We start from the raw sequence: 23,783 nt of genomic DNA, 5'->3' as shown, positions 1-23,783 counted from the left end.
AGTAATTGATTTAAGATCAGCCTATTAAAAATAGCTGGAAAACTTTCACCAAGTGCCACCATGAGAGCTATTACTCAGTGCCAACTATTCTGTGACAAATGCAAAGAATCTAAAATGCCTACAAAGCACCTAAAATTCGATATATGACTTTGTAACTCAGAGATGTAGTCTATACATAAACAAAAAAATGAGCCCAATTATAGTCTTTGATAAGTTAAAAGAAGACAGAAATACAGATAATCTTAAAGAAGAGAAAATAAAATGTATGTAAATACTGAACTCACAAATGAGAAGTATTTTTCAGATACGTGATACAAAGTCAAATTCTAAACCAACTTCCTTTATACTTCAAGCCAAGCATTCCAAGGACAAACATCTGTGCTCCCAGTATAAACGCCCACTCCAAACCAGCCCAGGAGTGCCCCACCCAGACCCTGGATCCAGGCAGGGCATGCATTGCCTCTCAGCTACATCCTCTTTCACAAGCATCACAGTATAGTCTATTGTTTCTCCAATGGATTGTCTCAGTCTAGGGTATCGTTATAATCATCATCATCATTTACCTTTTCAGTGAAAAAGGCTTGAAGCTTAATGGGATCTTTGGGACTACGGAAATGACACACAGCACCTATGTGCATTCTGCTCTCACTCATTCACTAAGTGAACTGCAAGGCAGCCAGTTGTGAGTGGGACTCAGGGAAAGAAAAGGCTCAGCGGCAAGTCCAGGCAGCAACCACTGTGTCCTTGGTGTTGTGAATGACCCACTAGATCCAACGATTTTTAAAGTTCCACTAGATCCAATGATTTCTAAAGTCCACAATAAACAGAGATGCCATCCAGGACCGTGGGAAGGTGGGGGAGAGGGACTGAAAATGCTTATAGGGCCTTAAGGCAGAGTCACACCTCCTCCACAAATAACTAGTCTCCTTTCAAGAAACAGCCCATACTTGATGCCAAGCTCTGGTATAGAATGCCTGACTATGGACATCAAGTAGCCATGTGACCAGAGGGAGCCTAGCTTTCTGCTTCTTTTGAGGCTAAGTGTGTACCATAGGCATCCACTGTCAAGTGGAAATGGTATATGAAGAATCAAACTCAAGCAGTTCCAGGAGGTGTAAGCTGCATGGCCAGGAGACTCATACTCCCACGCCACCTCTGCCTGCAGCCTTGTCTCCTCCCCTCAATTCACACCTGTGTCCTTATGGGAAGTTCCTTTATGATCAGCCAGTAGAAATTAGAAAACTTCAAGCCTAACTTACGGACGATTCTGTGAGATACAGCTGTAATATTACATACAATCCCCCTCGAGGGTGACTCTGCAGAACAGTAGTGAAGGGAATTCATTTGAGATTGGGGTGTATTTCAAGCAGTAAATGACTTTCCACATTGTCTGGACTGAGAGATGCCCTGAAGATTCTTCAGAGTGGGCATAGTGGCAGCTCAAATACATCTCCTGAAGAAGAAGCTCTCAGTAACCAGATGGGCAAGATGATCCCCATGGAGGTCAGTCAGCCTTTCCCCCAGTGCTTATTTGATGAGCCTTTGAACAAAACAGACATAGTAGCCCAAACACAAGGCTAAGCATGAGTCCAACTTCACAAACTTCCCTCTCCAGGCCTAATTTGACTAGCATACTGCTGAAGAACTATCTTTCCAACAGCAGAAACCAGCACTATCTCGTGTGGAAAGCAGGAAAGCAGGAAACCGTCCAGCCACATGATGGCAGAGTGACTACACTATTCCCCTTCTGTCACAGAGGGGGAAGTCACTTCTCCCAGGAATAGATACATATAGATTTACCATCTCTGCCCAAAATGTTTCTACTTGCACCATTATCTATCACTTAATTCACTGTCACAGCTACCCCTCACCATACTGTGTTTAACCAAGGAACTCAATTTATAGCAATCACATCCATGGAATTCATCAGTCTCACAGATGTATGACCTGAGGAAATGATTTCCTGAAATGGTCCACCATTTTCTACTATTGGACCAGATGCTTTAAAAGTACCGCTCTGATGTCATCCTTTTTTATGCTGTGGTTTCTTTAGAGACCCCAGGCCTGAATGCAATAAATAGATTTCTTTCTTTCTTTTCCTTTTTTATTTTTTTAAACTTCAATATAGTGAAAGTTGAAATAAATGTTTGAACTAGACTGGAGTGTATGTTTTCAAAAGGAAAACAGTCTCAAATATAAAAGCTTACAATAAAGGATTGTGCTCAGTTCAGCCTTTTGAACTGTGGCTGTATTCAAACCTACATAATAAATAACATTACAAAGAGATTTGGTCCTAGATAATATGCTATTAGACAGATAACAGAGAGGAGTGTAAAACTGCTTTAGGCAATAGAAAAAAAAAAAAAAAACCTCTAATTCAGTACCATGGCAGGAGGGAAATTGTTTAATGATCTTTAACATTAGCCTGATCCACTGCCAGTTTCACAAGCCCAGACATATCTTTTGGTAATACACCTTCCATCGGCAGGAGGTTCAGAGACATATACTTTAATTAAAGTTAGCAACTTCAAAAATAATTAAAGGTATGTTACCGAATTCTACAGACAAGATTACAGAACTTTAAAGCATACTCTAACCAAAATAGCTGCAGATTTTAAATAAAACCGGTCAGCAATTTGTGAGGAACTACCCGAGGCTGGGAAGGTTGTTTTGTATTGAGCAGTAATGCTGGAAGGTATTTACTTCAAATTGGATAGAAATGAGAAACAAATTTCCTTCACCTTGTTTTTCAAAATCCAAATGTAACACCCTAAGACATTACATAAGTAATGTGGCCAATGGAATCTCTTACATTCTCTGCTCATTGATTCTTTTTTTTCCCCTTATCAACAACTTTATGGTTTTTTTTATTTTTTTATTAAATCATAGCTGTGTACATTAGTATGATCATCGGGCACCATACACTTGGTTCATAGACCGTTTGACACATTTTCATCACACTAGTTAACATAGCTTTCCTGGCATTTTCTTAGTTATTTTGCTAAGACCTTTATGTTTCACATTTACTAAGATTCATTTAACAAACACGTCTGAGTATCCACCCTCACCAAAAACTACCCAAACAAAGGAGAGCCCTGAAGCAACATGTGCTGTGCTGACTGTGAATTCCTTCAGGGAGGGGTGGGTGACAACTTCAACAGTGTTTACCTCCACCTGACCCAGCTGGGGCACCTTTCCTATCCCAACTCTTGGCATCTCTTTCTTTAGAAATCTTAATTATGCAAAACAATTATTAAAGGGTTACAAACCCACAGGTACATTCCAGAAGGAGCCTGCAACAGCTCCCTGTCCCTCTCATGTTTTTGAATGTTTTCCTTTGGAGTTTTTAATGAGATTTTTAAAATCCCCCCCAAGTCTTCCCATTTAAAAAAAAAAGATACTGTATGTTATAAGACAAAATGAATCACCCTGACATCATCAAACAAACGCTGTTAACACATTGGTTCATTTAAGTCTCATTTCTCCTTTTCCTTGCAGGTGGTAGTGGGGGTGGTGATGGTGGTGTTATTCTTGTACATACAGAATAAGCATGTAAACACTTTATCTCAAGCATATTTTCCATGTTAACACATCACCCCTAGTAGCTGCATAATATTTTATCAAGCAGATATATTTACTGACCTACTTCCTAGTGTTGTACATCCGGGTTGAGTCCCAATTTTCACAAAATACTATGATAAATATTTGTGTACAGAAACGGTTTTCCACGTCAAGTATTTATATTTTAAATTAATTTTTAATTTTTTTAATTTTAATTTTTTTTAACAAAAGAAGGTCTTGTTATGTTGCAAGGCTGATCTTTTATTCCTAGGCTCAAGCAATCCTCCCCACTCAGCCTCCCAAATAGCTAGGATTAAAGGTGAACACCAACATATCCACAGACTTTTTCCCCTTCAGGCTAGCTTCCCAGAAATAAAATGACTGGGTCCAAGGTTAAGAATATTAAGGCTCCTGTGACACATGTTGAGGCATCTGTGTGGAGGGCAACATACAAGCAGTGAGGCCACCTGCACGGACAAAGCTGACCTAGAGGACAACACTCCTGCTTCCAGGTCGTCGTCTTTGTGCCTGGCCTTTGAGAGCACCATTTAACACCAAAATTAGTTCCTTGCTTCTACACTGTACCCCAGACAACTTTACAAAGTCTTTAAGAAACAAGACTTATTCGTCTTTTGCTGCTAATTGGAAAGTTGTCGGTTAGTTCCTATTTGATAAAGGAGTGCCATACCCGCCAAACTCCTCATGCTATGGAATGCTGGCATTTCCTTAAAATTCAGCCTCTTCACCAAATTTATCTGATGCAAGTATTAAGTATTGAATACCTGTCCTCTCAAGTGTCAAAAGCTTATTGAGAAAAAAATATAAGGTCTCAGCCTCTGTATCTCTGTCTGGAAATTAAGTGAATTCCTCAGATTTTTAACAGGAAGAACAGAAACAAAGCAAGACATCCAGTTCCACCAGGAGGATAATTATCTGAGGAGCTCTTCTCTGCATGTAGAGATGAATCCCTTACAGAAAAGTAATGCCAGAGCATGGTCGTAACCCAGGATCCCTCCTCCTATTTGGAAGGGAGACACTAAAAGCATTTCCAGGGAACACAGAAAGAAAAGCCACATACCCACGACACAGAAAACGAACCTAAGGTGGGAGGGTGGGGGGTGCAGAAGCAACAGAAGAGAACATGCCTGCAGAGCTAGTTATTTTGCTACATTTCAACATTTCTCCTACTCTCAATTTTATAGAAATGAGTCTTTCATATGAAACTCTCAACTTCCTTCTGACCAACAGAATGCCAGATGCTCCGTAAAGCAATTCTAACTTTTTCCTTTAACTCAGTTGTGAACATTTAATTTTAGGTTATCTTTTCTTCACCTCTCTTCACCATGAGAAATTCAAAAACTTATAAATAATCCTATATGATGATCCTATCAAGACTGCCCAACTATGCTGGCCACCACCCACTTAGCTGCTAAGTGTGTGAAATATGGGTAATGCAACTGAATCAAATGTTTAATTTGCTTTTTTAAAATGTCAGATTAATATAAGGGTACAAATGATTAGGTTACAATGTTTGCATTTATTAACCAAGGTCCCGTTGTAGTTGTGTACCTAACTCAGGAGGTGTGCTGTATACCCTTAGGTATTGTGCCTATTAGGTGAGAACACAACAATCCCTCTCGCTCCTCTTAATTTTAATAAAAAATTTAAGTGATGTTCAATGTATCTATTAGTGTATGTTTTCATATACCTAGGACAACTTTGGTATATACACATTTCAACTGTGTATTTCATGAAATCAACTATTTCTGATGAAAATTTAGCATCTAAATTGGAATGTGCCAGCATTGGAAAATATATACCAGATTTCAAATATTAGTATGAAAAATAAAGTGAAATATTGCATTAACAATTTTTATATTAAGAAAAAGTTCCAATCAATAAATAAATGCACCTTTTCATAGAATAAATAATTTTTATATTGATTAGGACCTAAACAACAAAGAAAAATGCAGGTGGAGCAGGTTTGGGGGTAAGACCAGAGGTCCAGCTTTCAAAAAGTTGATTTGGAGATATTTATTGCATATCTATGGGGAAAGTGGACAGCAGGATATTCAAAGAGCTCAGGAGAGAAGCCCCCCTAGAAATAGAGGTTTAAGGATTGCCAGCATAGATGGAATTTAAAATCAGAAAACAAGGTGAGGTCTGTATAAGGTGATTATAAATTAAAGGGCATAAAGAATGAAAGACTGAGCCCTAGAGGACTCCAACATTAAGCGGTAAAACAGAAGAAAAGGAACCAGCAAAAGAAAGGAGAAAGAAGTAGTGCGTTCAATGGTAAAGCAAGAGTATATCCTTGAGGTCTCGTGATCAAACTGCATCAGGAGGAGGGACAGGCTGGCTACATCAAAGGCCGGCTAACAGGGCAAGTATTGTAAGGACTGAGAAGGGACCATGGTATTCAAGTAAGGTAGTGGACATTAGTAATCTTGGTAGTTTCTTGTGAAGATGAAACTGGGCTGGCAATCTGCAGGGACGTGTTTAGAGAGAATGGGAGGAGAGGATTTGGAGACAGCAAGTCTAGACAACTCTTTTTAGCAGCTTTTGTACACAGGAAAGCAGGGAAATGAAGTCATAGCTGGCAGTAGAGGTAACTTGAAGGGGGAATGTTTTCTAGGAAAGGAGAAATAGCATGTTTGTAAGCCAATGAATTATGTGCCCGAGAGAGGGAAGTGATGGTCCACAGGACAGAGAAGAAAGTCACTGAAGTGATATGCTTGAGTATTAGATGAAGGTGGGCTCCAGAGCCAGAGACACATATTTCACGTTCAATCCCAGAACAAAGGACAGCAGATGCAGACAGCTGGGCAGATGGTGGTGGAGGGCTGTGGAAGTTCCCCTGAGGGCTTCAGAAAGTGCCACAGGTTAGGACTGGAAGTCAAGTGGCCCTCGAAGGAACCGGGACAGTCAAAGCAGGAGAAGCAGAGGGCTGAAAGACAGAAGTCAGAGAACATGATTGTGAAGGGCTCATGGTTCCGAGGAATATAAAAGTGCAGGTTATGATAGTAGAAATGAGTGGTAGGGCCAGGTGATGAAAGCTGGAGCAGAAGACGCAAAGAACTGAGTGTCCAGGGTATTAGAGAAGTCTCCACATGTACAGGCATACACTGGAGATACTGTAGGTTTGGTTCTGGACCACTGCAAGTCACAATTTGGGGTGGGGGGGTGGAGGTTCCCAGTGGATATAAAAGTCATATTTACACTGTAGTCCATTAAGTGTGCAATAGCTTTACATCTAAAATGACAATGTAAATGCCCTAATTAAAAAATATTTAATTGCTAAAAATTAGCAAGTATCTTTTTGCTGGTGGAGGGTTTTGCCACAACATTCATATTCCCGGCCACTGACTAATCAGGGTGGTGGCTGCTGAAGGTTGAAGTGGCTGTGGCAATTTCTTAAAATAAGAAAACAGAAGTTTGCTGTGACTGACTCTGCCTTTCAAAAAGGATTTCTCTGTAACATTTGATGCTGTTTGATAGCCTTTTATTTACAGTAGAACTTCTTTCAAAATTGGAGTCATTCCTCTCAAATCCTGCTGCTGCCTCATCAAATAAGTCTATGTAATATTTTAAATCCTTTGTTATCATTTTAACAATGTTCACAGCAGCCTCCCTAGGAGTAGGTTCCATCTCAAGAAATCACTTTCTTTGTTCATCCATGGGAAGCAACTCCTTATACATTTAAGTCTGATCATGATACTGCAGCAATTCAGTATATCTTCAGGGTCCACTTCTAATTCTAACACTCCTATTATTTTCACATCTGCCAATACTTCCTTCACTGAAGTCTTGAACCCCTCAAAGTCACTCATGAAGGTTGAGATCAACTTCTTCCAAATTCTTATTAATGTTCATATTTTGAACTTTTCCCATGAATCCCAAATGTTCTTAAAGGCATATATAATAGGGAATAATTTCCAGAAGGTTTTTAATTTACTTTGCCCAGTTCCATCAGAGGAATCAGTATCTATGGCAGCTAGAGCCTTATGAAATGTATTCCTGTATAAAACCTGAAAGTTGAAATTACTTCTTGATCCATGGGTTGCAAAAGGGCTGTTGTGTTAGCAGGCATGAGAACAACATCCATCCACTTGTACGTTTCTGTCAGAGCTCTTGGGTGACCAGGTCCACTGTCAGTAACATTTTGAAAAAAATCTTTTCCTCAGAATAGTAGATCTCAATGTGGGTTTAAAATATCCAGTATACCATGTTGTAAAAATATCACACAGATCTGAAAAAGACTCATATAAAAACTATACAGGTTTTATAGATACCGTAAATATTAAAAACTGGTAGATAACGGAAAGCCTGCAGGCAGGTTGAAAACCAGACTAGACAGAGTAAAGAAGAGAATTAGTGAATTAGTAGATAGAACTGAAATAATAACCCAAAATGTAGCACTAAGAAAAAGAGAGACACAAGAGAGAGAGGTTACAGGTCACAGGAGATGTAGGAAGAAGGTCCAACATCTATTAGAATTTCAGAACAAGACAGAAGAAAAGGGTGGGGGGAGAATATTCAAAGACATATCAGCTGAGAATTTTCCAGATTACAGAGTAGATATTAATCCTCACTTGCAAGAAGCCCAGTGAATACTGCATGGGAAAATTAAAAAGGAACCCATCCCTACATATGTCATGGTGATATTCAGAAAACAAAGACACAGAGAAGGTACTAAAACCAGCTAGAAAGAGAAGGCAGATTATTATAAAGAAACAATAATTCGATTGTTAACTGAATTCTCAAAATTTAACAATGTTTATTGGAAGATAGGGGAATAATGTTGTCAACAAATTATATACCATGTGAAAAAAGTAATAAAAAGTCTTATATGCGGTACATGAAGTTTTAAAAAGTTTGACCTAAAATACCAGACAATATTAACATATAATTAGGCAGGGAGGGGTGATCAGAGTTAAATATGAAGTCCCTGAATTGCTCAGAAAGACAGACATGAATCTGATTCAGTTTAGATTTTATTATGGTAAATGTTTATGCTAAAATTACTAAATAATAAACACTAGAAAACAGAAGTGGAATATAAAGCCTTTGAATAAGGGGAGGAGGGAAATGTAAGGTGAGATTGGAAAGGGGACCAAAATCAGTATCAAAAGCAGCTACAATAACTAACTACATAAAAAAGTGGAACAAGCAGAGAAAACAAAATAAGATGGTAAAATAGATCCAAAAATACTAATAGTCTTCAGTCCCCAACCCCCGGCTGCAGATGATCCATAGCCTGTTAGGAATCAGGCCATACAGCAAGAAGTGAGTGGTATGTGAATGAGTGAGTGAAGCTTCATCTGCACTGGCAGCTGTTGCCCACTGCTGTCATCTGCCTCCTGTCCCCTCCCTCTCCTCTTTTTCCCTCCCCCATTAGTAGAAAAATTGTCTTCCATGAAACTGGTCCCCAGTGCCAAGAGGGTTGGGGACTGCTGCTAACAGTAAATAAGCATAACTTTCATATTCAAACTTATAGGTCAGAAAAAATGGAGCAACTTTATGATGTTATCAATAGTTTCACAAGTGAAAAAAATATTCAGAACTATTGACAGTAAAAGGACAAGAAAAAGATAAAGCAAGCAAATACTAACCAAAAGAAAACCAGTATAGCTCTATTAAACATGGACTTAACAATAAGGCATTACTAGATACTAAAAGGGTTGTCTCAGAATGGTAAATACCCAAACTAAAGGCATCTAATAACTTATTGCTTCAAAATATACAGAGCTAAATTAAAAGCACAAAATGAAAGTGATGAATGGTTCTCTCTCTATTTCTCCCTTAATAAGTGATGAATCAAACTGCAAAACATCAGTAAAGAAAACAGAAGCTTTAAACAACACAATTAATTAGCTTAAGCTAATGGACAGGTATTAATTACTACAAAGAATAACTTTCTCTTGAAGAAACCATGGGACATTTGTAAGAATGACAACGGATCAGGCCATAAAACAAGTGTCAACACATTTCAAAATAAGTAAATGAAAATAAATTTCAAAGAACTGGAATCATGAAGACCATATTCTCTGATCATTGTATATTAAAATAAAAAAAATTGCTAAAAAGTTCTAGAAAAAAATCATAAGTCATAAATCAAATAAGAAGTCATAATGAAAATCTTAAAAACTTGTGAACAATAACAAAAACACTAAGCTATATCAAAACTTGAGAGATGTAAATTAGATAAAAATGTATGATCCTAAATGCATACATAGGAAAAAAGAAAGGCTCTAAGTTAATGAGTTAATCATGTAAATTTAAGAGATTAGGAAAACAAACATAAAGAAGTAGAAGGAAAGAAGTAGGAAAGGTGAGAACAGAGATTAATACATAGAAAAGAATGATACAGTGGAGAAGAGAAAACCAAAAGCTGGTTCCTTGAAAAGTCTGAAAAGAACCTGTGACAACTCTGGACACAAAGAGAGGGAAGGTACCACGCTGGGGGTAGGAACTGCTGGCTGCCTCTCCAGGCTCCCTTACCCCAGGGCTGCTAGAAGGGACCTGGGAGTCACACTCCAACAGGCGCCCTCACCCTCAAGAGCACACAGGGCACCTCGCTATGCCTCCTCCCACATGCCCCCACTTGATCTCCCTTCTTCTGACAACATTTCTACATTTTTGGAAGCAATTTTAAACATCCCCTAGATTTGCCAAAAGTGGTCTTCTGTTCCTTGTTTTCTTTGTTGCTTTTGGACCTTTTACCGGTCATTGCATCGCCATCCACCACTGGCAGCAGCCTCAGAAAGAGGAACCCAAGCAGAAAGTGGGTGGTGGCAGTAGCCATGGGAAGAACAAGCATCAGGTGTACCTGGAAACCGTGGGAGGAAGGATTCAGACAAGGGAGCACAAGGGAGCATTCAGAGTGTCTCCACATCACTACCCTGCCAGACTGCAAGATCTGCAGTCCGGGGAGAGCCACCTGACATCCACTAGACCACAGAGCTGAAAAATTGATGGGTGGCTTTCTAAAAGACTTTCAACAGGGATGCACTTAAAACAGCAATTCTGACTTTTCTTCTAATTAGCTGTAAATGAAAGAGATAAATCTCAAATAATCTGGTTATATGTCATTCTGGTAAATTAAAATCCCTAATGACTAATAGTTTTTCCAAAGAAGCAAAACAACGAGACCACATTTATGTAACACAACCATAAAAGCAGCACCTGCCATATTTTCTGAGGCTGGCGCTACATAAAGTGAAATGATGCTGGAGACACAGGTTTTCAAGAGGAAGTCAGGAAAAAGTTTGGTGCTAGAAGCACTGCTTACACAGATGGGGCTATCTTCAGAAAAAACATAATGTAAAGAGGCTTGTGTTATTTTTCTTTTGTCCAGTGATTCCGAACAACTCTGTTTTCTAGGTTTCTAAGCCTAAAAAATGACCCTGCCTAGAAAAATGATGCTGTACAGTTTAAGATAGTTACATTTTATACCAAAAAGAGGGAACCTTACAGCATTGTTATCTGAGCTACCAGGATTCAGTGACAGATTATTTGAGGACTTTGGCAAATAACCACATTAGCTCCTGAGGCCACCAGCACGCTGTGCTGAGATTAAATTGTTAGCCCACAGCATGGATTTGTGCATCCCAGCTGCAGATCTCTGTGGTATTACACTGTAAATCACAGCCACAAAATGACATTTCAGAGAATGTTTTTCTTGCCCCATCTTACGATATATAAATATACACAGAACACTTAACTTATAGTTACCAAGGGACGGTAATGACTGAATAAAAAAAAAAAAAGTTTTCAAAAAGCTTTTAGGCATACAGTTTCAAAAAGCTCTTTTTACTCTCTTTACAGAAATGCAGAATTCATTCTCAGGGTAAATGCGAAGAGGGTGAAGTTTCTCTTACTAAAGCATCCAGCCTGTCTCCCGATCAAGTCCAGCCCTCAATCTTTCCCTCACTAACCCTTTAGGGTGTCATGCTGTTCTAGTCTTCCTGTCACTAGCAATGGATCATCTAAACTCATTTGCATTTGTTAATGGCACAGAACTATGGTAGAATCACCCCAACCAAGGTTTTCTAAATATTAAAAGAAGAGAAGGTAAAAAAGAATGATTGTCTAATAGTAGGATCCACACCATGGGACGGGCGAGGTAGGGGCAATCTGGACAGAGGTGCTTTCCTGGTTCTCTGCCTCTCACAGTCTGCCCTGATTAAAGGCACTACTGAATAGCCCACCACTTCAACTCTTACCAATTCTCCCAAGCTAGGTAAATATTTGCATGATGTTTATGATTTATATTTATATACAATCATTACAAGATGCAGGAGTCAAAATGAAAAGGTCAAAAACCTCTGAATTTTCTAAATGAACTTTAGGATGTTTATATATGTTTATATATACAAATACATACATATATTTTTTTCCTTTAAAATCTTTCTTCTTCCTTCTCTAGTGTTATTTCCTTAATGAGACACGTAGAGACAGATACTATCTGTCTACATTGCTATAGGAATTTAAGTGAGTATGGCTACTTTGGGCAGCAACTCAGCATCACATGGTCAAACTCAACATTTATGTAAAATAAGACCCAGGAATTCCACTTCTAGGCATATATCCTCAAAATTTTTCCTAGGTATATACATAAATAAATTTTAAAGATATTTACTGAACACATCTAAAAAATAGCCAAAAAGTAAATATAGAAATAATCCATAGTCCATCATAGAGAAGAAGGTTAATACTTATGATATTTTTATATGGTGTTTAGCATTTTAATATGTGAATATGATCTGAGCTAAACAACCTGATAGTTCTTTCAAAAACACTAAGTGATAAATGCAAGTTACAGAATGCATGGGGGGTAAGAGAGACTACCCCTACGGACAACTCCATACTGAAGTCAGCTATGAAAAGCCAATAAATGTGCAGATATACTCTGCCTCACTAGTAAAGAAAAAGAGTAAAAAGCAAGATTCTGGAATCTTTCTTTTTGCCTAAGAAACTGGCAGTGTTAAAGAAAAACCATACTTCCGTATCAATGGCAAGGCGTCAGGATTTGGCACATTTTAACACTACTGATGGCAAAATAAATCATTATAAAGTTTCCTGGACAGTCATCTGAAAATACATACCAAAGATTAAAAAAAAAAAAGTAAACACATATTGACAATGTAACTCATCCCAAGAAAAATATAGAATGTATACAAAGATGAAATTACAATAAAAAATCTAAAGTGCCTAATGTCAAAGAATGGTTTTGCTGAATAAATTATGGTACACACAGTAAACAGATAATGAAGAGGATAAAAATAATGACACAGAAAAATAGTTAATGGCATTAAAGTTGCTCATATGGCGTTGAATTTAAAGAAGCATCACCTTATTTTTGTTTTATAAATTATATTTGTATGTTCTTTACTAAAGGATACTCATTGTCAGAAAAAGAGTCACTTAAAGTGAGTCCATTTAAAGTTTCACAGTAAGTAATGGGAAACAAAAAGGTTTGGCAATATATTTTAGGAAAATGAAAGAGAAAATATATTTTATTTGATATTTTACCAAATTTTAATATAACCTAAGAACTTCACACTAGTTCTTAGAACTATACCACCCAATACAAAATAGGCTGGGCCACATGTGGCTACTGAATACTCAAAATGTGGCAAATACATTGAAACGTGTGGTAGTTATAAATACATGCCAGATTCCAAAGACTTTGTATAGAAAAAAAGAATGTCAAATATCTCTTTAAAAATTCTCTATTGATTATATCTTGAAATGTATCCAAAAGTATATTTCACATATTAGATTAAATTATGTTACTAAAGTAAGTTTTACCTTTTCTTTTTACTTTTTTTTAACATGCCCACTAGAAAACTTTAAACCATGTGTGTTCCTAGTATTATATTTCTATGAGAAAGTGCTATCTTAGAACAAATCAACTTTTCATATTGGGGGAATAATTTTCTAAGCAAGCTTCCTGAAGAACACAAAATATCACTTAATAAGCCTTTGACATTTTTGACAACCTTAGGAAGAGCACCATTTTTATGCAAAATTATTTGAGGATGGATATCAGAAGAACTTCTTCCTATTTTGTCCTACAACTTATTTTCTTCTGAAGCATGTCCTCTCCCTGTTACTGTTTACCTTTTTCCAATCCTTATCAAGTTTTAGACTTCCAGCAACCCATTTGTTCAACAATGAGCACATACTTTCCTGTGAATTATCGACTCAGTTCTATCAACTTCACAAAGGCCTCCATCTTTTGTAAGATTTGAAATTCTACTCTACAATGAATTTGCACTATCATGTCCAATAAAATTCTATATGATAAGGGAGCAATTGACCCATGGAGAAAATGTTTAAGTACTTATATACCCATTAGTGTTATATTAAGGCATCAGACTGGAGACTAATACAAAAGTGAACAGTTCATTAAGTGAAAGTCTTTATGTAGGCTCATAACTAGTGGGATTCAGAAAATGAAAAATGTAAAGGTCTTTATTTACATACACAGTATCAAATGACCTCTCGGGGAAAATATACAAAAATCTCAAAAGTGACTGAGCAGTGGAAATAAAGGTGATTTTTATTTCCTCCTTTCTGTTTGCCTGCATTTCTATAATTAGTATATGTTATACTAATGCATTTACTTTGGTTAAATTTAATTTCAAATGCCAGGTCAAATCTCACATCTTCCAAGAGTTACTCCATTTGGATAAATCTTGCCTTCAGTGAAGTCCCCTCTTCAGGACTCCAAATCAATGTTCATTGATAATTTTTACAAACTGCATTGTGTAATTATAATAACAATTAACATTCATGTGCCAGGCACTGTTGAGAGTGCTTCATATTTACTAACCCTTGTAAACCCTTCAACCAGTCTGATCTTTGCTCAAGTCATTGATCCTCCAGTGGAAGAAGGTAAAATACCTCCGTGGAAGGGGAGTTCAGTCTCAGGGTAGGGTGTCAATACAATTTGAAAAAGCAAATTCAATATTAAAACACAGTTATATGCTTGGAAATACATGTATATATAATGTTCTTATAATGCAAACTTTGGAAGGAAAATTCAAAATGGTTTGATACTTTAATCATAATTGAACTTTAATAGATCAAAGATACAGAAAAGGAATCTGATAAAATTTAACACAAGCATTATTTTAAAAGCACAATATTAGAATACAGAAGTATAAAATCTCTTAATATTAAACACTATTAAACACTATCTACCCCAAACCTAAAGCAATCGTCACACTCTTAGTGAATATTTGAAAGCATTATGAACATCAGACAGATACCAGACAAGGAGGTCCACTAGCAACATTATTATTCAGCATGATGCCAGAGGATCTAGGCAGTGAAATATGCCAAGGAAAAGATATAAACAATTTTAAATCAGAAAAAACAAAATCACCATTATTTGTGGTACATACAGTTTTTTTACAGACTATCCAGGGAATCTACAAACCAACAAAGATACAATGTAGAAAATTAACATATGAAAAGTCAACCCTATTAGTATACACTGGCAATAACCAACTTAAAAAATGTAGCTGGAAAGAAAAAGATCCCATTCACAAGAGCAATACAAACAGTAAACAACTAATAAAGGGATGAGCAAAATTGATAGATACATAGGATGGAATTATACCAATAAAAAGGAATAAAGCAATGATACATACTACAACACAGATAAACCTTAAAAACATTATGCTAAGTAAAAGCAGCCAGACACAAAATACCACATACTGTGTTAAGGTATGATTCCGTTTATATGAAATGTACAGAATGAGAAAATTAATTGAGACAGTAAGTAGACAGTAAGGTAGCTACCCAGGGCTGGATGTGGCAGAGAGGAATTGAGAAGTGACTATTAATGGGTAGAGGGTTTCTTCTGCAGCGTTCAAAAATGTACTAAAATTAGATTGTGTTGATCCACACCCTGTGAATTTACTAAAACACACTGAATTATGTACTTTAAATGGGTGAATTGTATGGTAGCTATTGTATATCTCAATGGAGCTATTAATTTAAAAATAAGAAAAACATGTAAGGTACCTAATACAAGTTTCAGATATGTATGGAGAATTTTATAAAGTTTATAGTATGACCTGAAAAAAAAGACATATAGAGATACACTTGTCCATGAATGAGATCTATCAACGATGAAAAGATGTAAATTCTCCCTCAATTAATATTACAGATTCAATGTAAACGATAACAGGAATTTTTATAGGAAAAGAGAGACTCTAAAATTTGTACTGAAGCCTAAAGTGTCAAGAATAGCCAAGGTAAATTCTACATAAAAGGGGTAAGAAGGGAGGATTAACTACAAAGCTTTAATAATTAAAAGAAATGATATTAGCTCTGGAATCACAAAAAGATGAATAGAACAGAGACAGATTCAAGAACATAGCAAAAATTGGCATATGACAGAGATGGCAACAAAAGAAATGAGAAAATAATAAACTAGTTTCTAAATGATAATGGAACTAATGGTTTACAACATAGAAAACAAACCCCTTCCTCATACAATACAGAAACATAAATCTCAGATGAGTTCAAAGACCTAACTACGAAAAACAAAACTTTTCCAGCATAAAAAATGTCAAGAACAGAAGAGAAAACTTGAAAACCAAAATATGTTTAAAAGATAATCTTTTATCCATGTTTATCAGATTAACCAAAATAAAAACATTTTATTAACACTAGTCACCATCAAAGACAAAGGGATTCAAGGAATTCCAACTCTGTATAGGGTAGAGGAATCTATAAAACTTAGGAGAGCTAAAGTAAAGATGGATGTTGATGTAAGCATATCCTACTACCCAGGTCGTCAACTTCTGGGAATATATACCCTAGACACCCTCTTGTACATGTCAACAAGATCTTATCAAGGACAATCCCTACAGAATTTTTTTATAACAGCAAAAGGTAGAAGCATCATATTGTCCACCTATGGAAAACATTTAAATTCTGGTATATTAAACAAAGAAATTTTACAAATTTACAAAAATGACTCAACCCGAACTACAATGATCAACATGTCATCAACACATGCAAAAAATGTTGGGTGAAAAAAGCACAAAAATAGATAAGACAGGCCTCCATTACATAAAATTTAAAACACAAAGTAAAAACTACACACTCTAATGGGCACACACTCAGTCCCAGCATTGCAGGTTGCATGGACCTGACCTCAAGTTCTTAAACTTCAGTGCCTAGATTTCCCTCTCACTTATAAGAAAATGTTCTATTTCCAGCAATCCTATAATTAAACTTCAGTGGCTACTCCATGTAAAGAACTAGACTAGGTGCCAGAGAAGACAAAAGAATTATGAAAATCTCTTCTGTCCACCCTGCAGGAGGGTACACTCAGCTAGAGCATTTATCTCAGAGACATGAGGGTTCCTAATCCTGACTCTAGCTGCATATTATGTAAATTTGACAACTTGATTTTCAAGATTTGGTTCCTTCATCAATGAAATGAGAAAGCCACCCTCTTCCTATTGTGAAGAGTAAATAAATATACGTATAGTGTCCAGCACAGGGCAGATACTCAACATTCTTGGCCATACAGGCATAGCAGCCAAGAGAATACAATCTTCTAAACCAAAAGGCGATGGATAGGAGAGGGCACAAGAGGGTCAACTTAGTCCTCTGCACACCTGCATACCCCTTCCTCACCTCCCTCACATAATTTGACTCCACCCTATGGGATGTTGGGACATTTCTTCCGGCAACAGTGGTGTGGCTACAGCCAGGTCTATTTATTCTTCCAAGTTGATAAGGGATAGTACACTGTGAAAAGAGCTACCTACATCAGGAAGAACTTCCCTGAAACCTTTGGGGGATTCTGAGGCCAAAAGGATCATAATCCACCTACAATTGCTTCTCAGTTGACCCTCTTTGAAATCCCAAGAACACACCACCTTAGCTCCATATGATGAAGAGGAAAAGGGAATAGTGTCTCAACTCCACTCCCCCAACACACATCCGCCCCCAATCCCGGAAACATCTTTTAATGATCTGGGATAGAGTTCTATCCATAGATTTTGTAGTAGAGGCCAGAGGGTGGGGCTTGTCTGCCCGATGCTGGAAAACAGCATTTGGAAATCACGTTTGGAGATACTGAGCTGTTGGATTTTATTCCTGGAATTCCTTTCTTTTTTTTTTTTAATTAAAAAAGTTAAATTGTGCTAGGTAGAATGTGTTCTAAAACTTATGATAAAAAATTTTGCTTTTAAATTCTTTCGTATTAATCTGGATGGATGTGGAACACATTATTCTTAGTTAAAGCATCACAAGAATGAAAAAACAAGAATCCCATGTACTCAATTCTGATATGAGGACAATTAAGGTCCTGGAATTCCTTTCTGAGGGCTTGGGAAAGGGTGTTACCAATTTCAGTTCTCCAGCCAATGTGGCGCCACCATGTGGCACAGTACAAATAGTTCATAAATCACTCAGCTTTGAAATTCTGTGACTCTCCACCAGAATTTTTAACTTTCAAAATATTTCCTTTTTAATGTTTTAAATAGAATTCACTCATCTTTTTTATTCATCTATATTTTAATGTCATCTATTTCATATTTAAGTTATTCAAATTGACTCTAAGAAAAAGTTCTTTGGAAATAAACTGGCCTTCATTTATCAATGGCAGCACTGTTACATCTGTGGTTGGATTTGTTATACCACCAAAGAATGATGATGATCAGGGCTTGGTGGGACAATCAACTCATTCCCTGCCCAGATCTTAAAACCAAATTCTTCCTTCAAGTTTTCTGTACTGGCTTAGGTATAACTAATCTTGGTTTGCATTCATACAAGGGGGGGCGGTTAGAAAATCAAGAAGTCTCAATTTAGCTTGGGAACTAAAATGATAAAATAATAGTAGTAATAAAAAGTAAAACTTGTCTTATAAAACTAAACAAGATGATGGCTTCCCTTGAGGGAATAGTGCCTATCAGAGGCATAGGGAGATCAGAAATATTCTAGGTCTTAATGAAGGCACTAGTTACACAGGTGTGTTCAGTTATTATTTTCTGTTATCCTATTACAATATAACGTTAAGAGAAATTCGCCAAGATCTGCATCAGTCATCCCTGCATCTTTAACTTGCCTTTGAGACAAAGGCTGAAAATAGAATAATAACTGGGAAGGCAAAAAACAGAAGGATGAACCTTTCCAGCCAGTATGAAGCCCTCTGGGCAGGGGGGAAGGAGAGAGAACACAGTCTAAATTACTCCTAGTTTAAATTGCTGAGTATGGCTAACACTTTGCCTTGTCAAAGATGAACAAAACCTGGAGCCAGATAAACTCCTTCTTCCCCTACTACACACACTGACAAATGAAATCCAGACTGCAAAAAGAACTCTGCCACAAGGAGATACACACCATCTATCTCTTCAGTGACTACACACACACACATAGTCTCCCAACCCCACCCCCCAGAGAGAATCTCCAGACCCACAGAGACATCCTGAAGACTTGAGTAAGGAAGGGGGTCAGGTAATTAGAAGAGACGCAATTGCCATAACCAGGAAGAAGTATTACCAGGAAGATGGAAAACAGTATGTTCAAAGTCTCAGCAAACTAAAATTCTCTTTGAAAGAGGATTTTGAGATATGCAAATAGGGTACCACGTGTTCTTTAAATCACCTCCATTTCTTCCCACAGTCTAAGATCCTTTGAACCGAACCGTTTTCCTTCTACTTTTTAATATAACCCCAATGCATTTGCACATCTATCATAGCTTCAGAACCCCCAAGACTTCGGGAAGATTGAAAGGCAATAATTGTTCCATTTTATAAATCAAAAAGTTGAGTCTCAGGGTGGCGCCTGTGGCTTAAAGGAGTAGGGTGCTGTTCCCATATACGGAGGTGGCGGGTTCAAACCCGGCCCTGGCCAAAAAAAAAACTACAAAAATAAATAATAAATAAATAAATAAACACTTATACCAATCGTCACAAAACTATCTAAGCAGTCATCTCATCACCGAGTTTCAGAGTTGAGGGACAGGGTGATGATGGCAAAAGAGGAAATCTCTCTCCTCCCACAGCTCTGAGAAATACCCACTACCCCACAAACCACCCTACAATAGTTGCCTTAAAGGATCTGGAGTTAAGGAATCTCATGAGGACATTGACGTACCCGGGAACTTGGCCCCTTCCTCCCCTGGGAAAGTGTCAAGCAAATCAACAAATCTAGATCAAAGGCTCCGGGGAGGAGGGCGGGAGGGTAGGAATGAGGCCAGACTCAGGTATTTCCTAGGAGCAGATGGGAGCCACCGTTAGCAAAACCAACCCCACAGCAAGAAAAAAAAAAAAAAGCAGACCACTTTTCTTAGGAAGTCCCCTAGGCCCACACTGCGTGCATTTAAGAGTCATTAGTATACATACGTATCCTCGGGGACAGGGTTTAACTGACAGAAGGAAACAGAGCAAGACGGATCTTAGAGTAGGCACCTAGCAAATTCTTCTACTCTGCTAATTAGTAAATTAAGTGACGATAAACGGAGTGCTCCAAATGCTTCAGGTCCTAGGGTTCCCCCACTGAATAGCTCCGCTCCACGCTCACCTAGAAGGTCCCCCGCGGTTAACCCCCAAACCTCCGTAAAGCACCTTGAGATCTGCTCTGTATCTCATGAAGCCTGGCGGCTCTGACAAGAGTATGAGGAGACCGGAATGGAGCTGAAGTGACCGCCCGCCCCTACCCCCAACAGCGCACTACTCCCCAGGCAGCCTGGCGGCCGGGGCCAGACGCAATGGACCCGGGTTCTAACTCTGTGCACCGACCGTGACCTTGACCGAGTCTCTAAACAGCTTCATTTTGCAGAAATTAAGAGTTCCAAAGTGTCAAGACCGCTCCGCTGGGCTGCTGCAGGGCGCTTACCAGATGGTTTAAGTAAGGCGTCCCGCCGGTTGCGCCCGTAGCGCAGTAGGTACGCGGTGAACCGCAGCCCAAGCGCTACGTGGCCAGCCCGGATCGGAAAACGAGAGGGAAACGCAGAGGCTAGCTCCCGCCCAGGGAGCTAGAGAAAGAGGCGGTTCCGACTCTGCGACGTTCTTCCAGCAAGTTCAAGTCACCTACACGCGCGCGCGTGCACACACACACACACACACACACACACGCCCCTCCGCAAAGGAGGACTGGTCATTATCGGCATCCCTAGCTCAGGACGCGCACCGAGTGCGGGGAAAGGTGAGAGACACCTCCACACACCCACCTCCGAAGTTGGTGCACCGTGAGGAGGAGAGTGGCACAAAGCTCCGGGAGGGAAGAGGAGAGGACGATACTTACACCGGGTGGCCAGCCTGAAAGAGGTCTGCAGCCAGGGTCATCGATCGCGGCCCGGCTCAAGCCGCTGCGCCTCTGGACGCCCAGGGCACCTGCCGCAGCGCTGCGCGCGGATTAGAAGGCTGCCGGCAGGGAAGCAGACGCACCGGTCGGTCTGCGCGCTGGAGCTCGGCTGCAGCGCGGCGGGGACTCGGCCTCCAGAACCGCAGCCGCAGCAGTAGCCCGGCAGCCGGCAGGAGGCTGGAGAGCCGCGGCGGCGGCGGCACAGGCTGAGAGGGAGGCGCCCGCGCCGCAGGCAGCCCAGGCCAGGCTGGCCGCAGCCGCCGACACCTGCTGGCCCGGCCCACAGCCAATCAGAGCCGCCGAGAGCTGGGGAGCGTGCGGAGGCGGGGCGGGAGCGCGTGCTGGGTGCCCGGTGGGAGGGGTGGCGTGCGATGGCGCCTGCGCCAGGGCAGGGGGCGCACGCCGGGCCAGTTCCCCTGTAGCACCCCCGGCGCGCGGGCGGCACGCGCCGGGAGGGGCGGGACGCTTCGGGAGGAGGAGGGACCGGGCTGCGCGCGCTCGGGGCGGGGACCCGCGCCCCTCCTGGGGTTCTAGCACCCGGCGCAGTGCAGTTCTGGGTCCGCAGCCCGGGACCCCCAACGCCACAGCTGCGACCTCAGGTTGTTCTCAGATTTGAAGTAAGCCGTTTCCTATCCTCTGCCTCTGAGCTGTAGGGGCCAGGCCCCTCCCAACTGCGAAGCGATGGGTTGCCGGAATCCGGGCCTGCCTGGTTCTAAGAACACCGCGGTCCGCGGCCCGGAGCCTAGCCGAAGCTGGCACGGCGTTTCTCTCCTGACACTTCTTCTTCACTTCACTGGGTATTTAATTCACTGTGGTGACCCTGACCTGGACTCCTTTAATTCTCCCATGAATTTACTGTGCTGGCGACCCTCATTCATTCAAAACACATAATCTGGGTTCGCGCTTGGCTCAGGGAGCTGTCCGGGCTAAAGCACACCTAATCTTCCGAACCCACCACTGCCGGGTTAGGGAGCCGGCGCTGTCAGAAGGACGCCCAAAGACTGCTGCAAGTGAGGAACGCATTACATTCGGGCTCACGCCGTGAGTTCCCAGTCCGGGAATGTCAGCGAGTTGAAAGGTTTCACTTCAAGCCAGGGCTTCATTGCGCCTTTGCATCCATTAAGCAGAGGACCAGGGATCTTCCTAAGACCCACAGTCTCAACCCCAGCAACTGGGGGAGAAAACACATTCAATTTTAGCTGCAAGGTGGAAGTCACTCCACGAGAATATAGAGTTCGTGGAACCACATTGGGGATTTCTAAATCCCTGGGCATCCTCTCCGTAGGGCGAGGGGAGGGAGGAGGGGCGGTGTTGAGGTTGTTCTCTCTGGGTAAATTTGCGCAGAAGAAATAAATGGTTCATTTGCAGATCACTCCGCAGCAGAAAAATCAAACAAAGAATAAAACCTTTAAGAAGGGAACTCAGAAGGTAATGAGTTCAATTTCTCTAAAGATCCAGTTTCCTCCCTTAAAACGATTTTAATGTCTATAAGCTGGTAAAGTGGAAGAAAGTTTGTTGCTTCCATTTTATTTACATTTAATTTAAATTCTACTTTATGCTTGATTAACATTCAACATGGAACAAAATTCAAGAAGCTGAATTGGACCAACTGGACCGGGCGCAGTGGCTCCCGCTGATAATCTTAGCTCTCTGGGAGCCCAAGGCAGGTGGATCGCTTAAGCTCAGGAGTTGGAGACCAGCCTGAGCAAGAGCGAGACTCCTCTAAAAAAAAAAAAAAACTAGCTGGGCATTGTGGTGAGTGCCTGTAGTCCCAGCTACTGGTAGGCTGAGAAAAGAGTATAACTTGAGCCACCCGGAGAGTTTGAGGTTGCTGTGATCTGTGATGTCGGGGCACTGTACCCAGGGTGAGAAAGTGAGACTCTGTCTCAAAAAAAAAAAAAAAAATACAAATGGAACTGCAGTTACCACGCCTCCCTCCCACCTCATCTCCCAAAGTGTCAATTCCTCCCCATAGGAGGCAACAAATGTACACCCTCTTTGAGAAAACCTACATATACTCAATCAAACACATTTGTTAAATGTTCTTATTTTTACTTTTGAGTACAAAATGGTGACATTTGTTATACAAACTGTGCACGATGTTCTACACCTTGATCTTTTCACTTCATAAGATATCATAATTTCATATCATTATAAAAACAAAATTTCTTGTTCTTTTACAGCTAAATAGTATTCCGTTAAACAGGACATACGTCATAATTTATGTGAGAGGCCCCAATTGTGGTCATTTAGATTGTCTCCTATCTATCATTATTAATAACAGTGGTGCAATGAAAAGTTTGTTCTTACATAGGTGTATAAGTGGGTGTACATATGAAGAATAAATCAGTAGAAATGGAGTCATGGGGTCAAAAGTAATATGAATTTATAATTTGGATAATCTCAAATGCCCTTCACAGAGATGTGAACTCTTGACCCCGCACAAGGTCTGAGATTGGCTATTTACATACACACACCTCTGGCAGTTCTGAGAACTTCCTGCTGTGCTTTGGGGGGTGGGAGGTGGGGGGGCTGACTTCTACAGGCTGCATGTACCAGACTCCTGGCTTCTTGCTACTCTGGCTGATGGGATGCAGCAATAGGAGAATGGAAGGAGAGAGGGAGGGAGAAGCCAGGGTGTTTCTCACTCTTCCCCTTCTCCTGGGTGTGGTCATAGAAGGGATGTCCAGGGCAACTGCTGCTTCTCTTGGGTGACTCCAAGCCTATTTTGGGACAGGCTTACTATGTACCCAGCTCCCTGGGCTCTGGCAATACCCCTTCCTTCTTTTGTCCCTTGGGCTAGAAGTGACAGGGTATTCCACAGTTGCTAATCGCCAGAGGCATCACTGTTTTCTGGGAGCCTCTTAGCCTCTTACATT

The 23,783-nt window shown here is 40.1% G+C and overlaps 1 protein-coding gene across 4 annotated transcripts in view; it reads right to left on the bottom strand.

Moving 5' to 3' along the window:
* The window catches only part of MYRIP (myosin VIIA and Rab interacting protein), a 422,909-nt gene extending 401,716 nt beyond the window's left edge, over nt 1-21,193 (bottom strand). The window contains exon 1 of one of the 4 annotated variants that reach the window (XM_053600161.1): nt 20,845-21,193. The gene's annotated coding sequence lies outside the window, so the exon portion shown is untranslated. Of the gene's footprint in view, nt 1-19,943; nt 20,014-20,436; nt 20,561-20,844 lie in introns of those variants that run through there. The other 3 variants (XM_053600164.1, XM_053600162.1, XM_053600163.1) reach the window with 3 other exon arrangements.
* Nucleotides 21,194-23,783: the final 2,590 nt, after the last annotated feature.

The sequence above is a fragment of the Nycticebus coucang genome, chromosome 8 (genome assembly GCF_027406575.1).
Source record: "Nycticebus coucang isolate mNycCou1 chromosome 8, mNycCou1.pri, whole genome shotgun sequence".
Taxonomy (NCBI): Eukaryota; Metazoa; Chordata; class Mammalia; order Primates; family Lorisidae; genus Nycticebus; species Nycticebus coucang.
The sequence above is the reverse complement of the archived record's forward strand: the minus strand, read 5'-3'. Positions and strand labels throughout refer to the sequence as shown.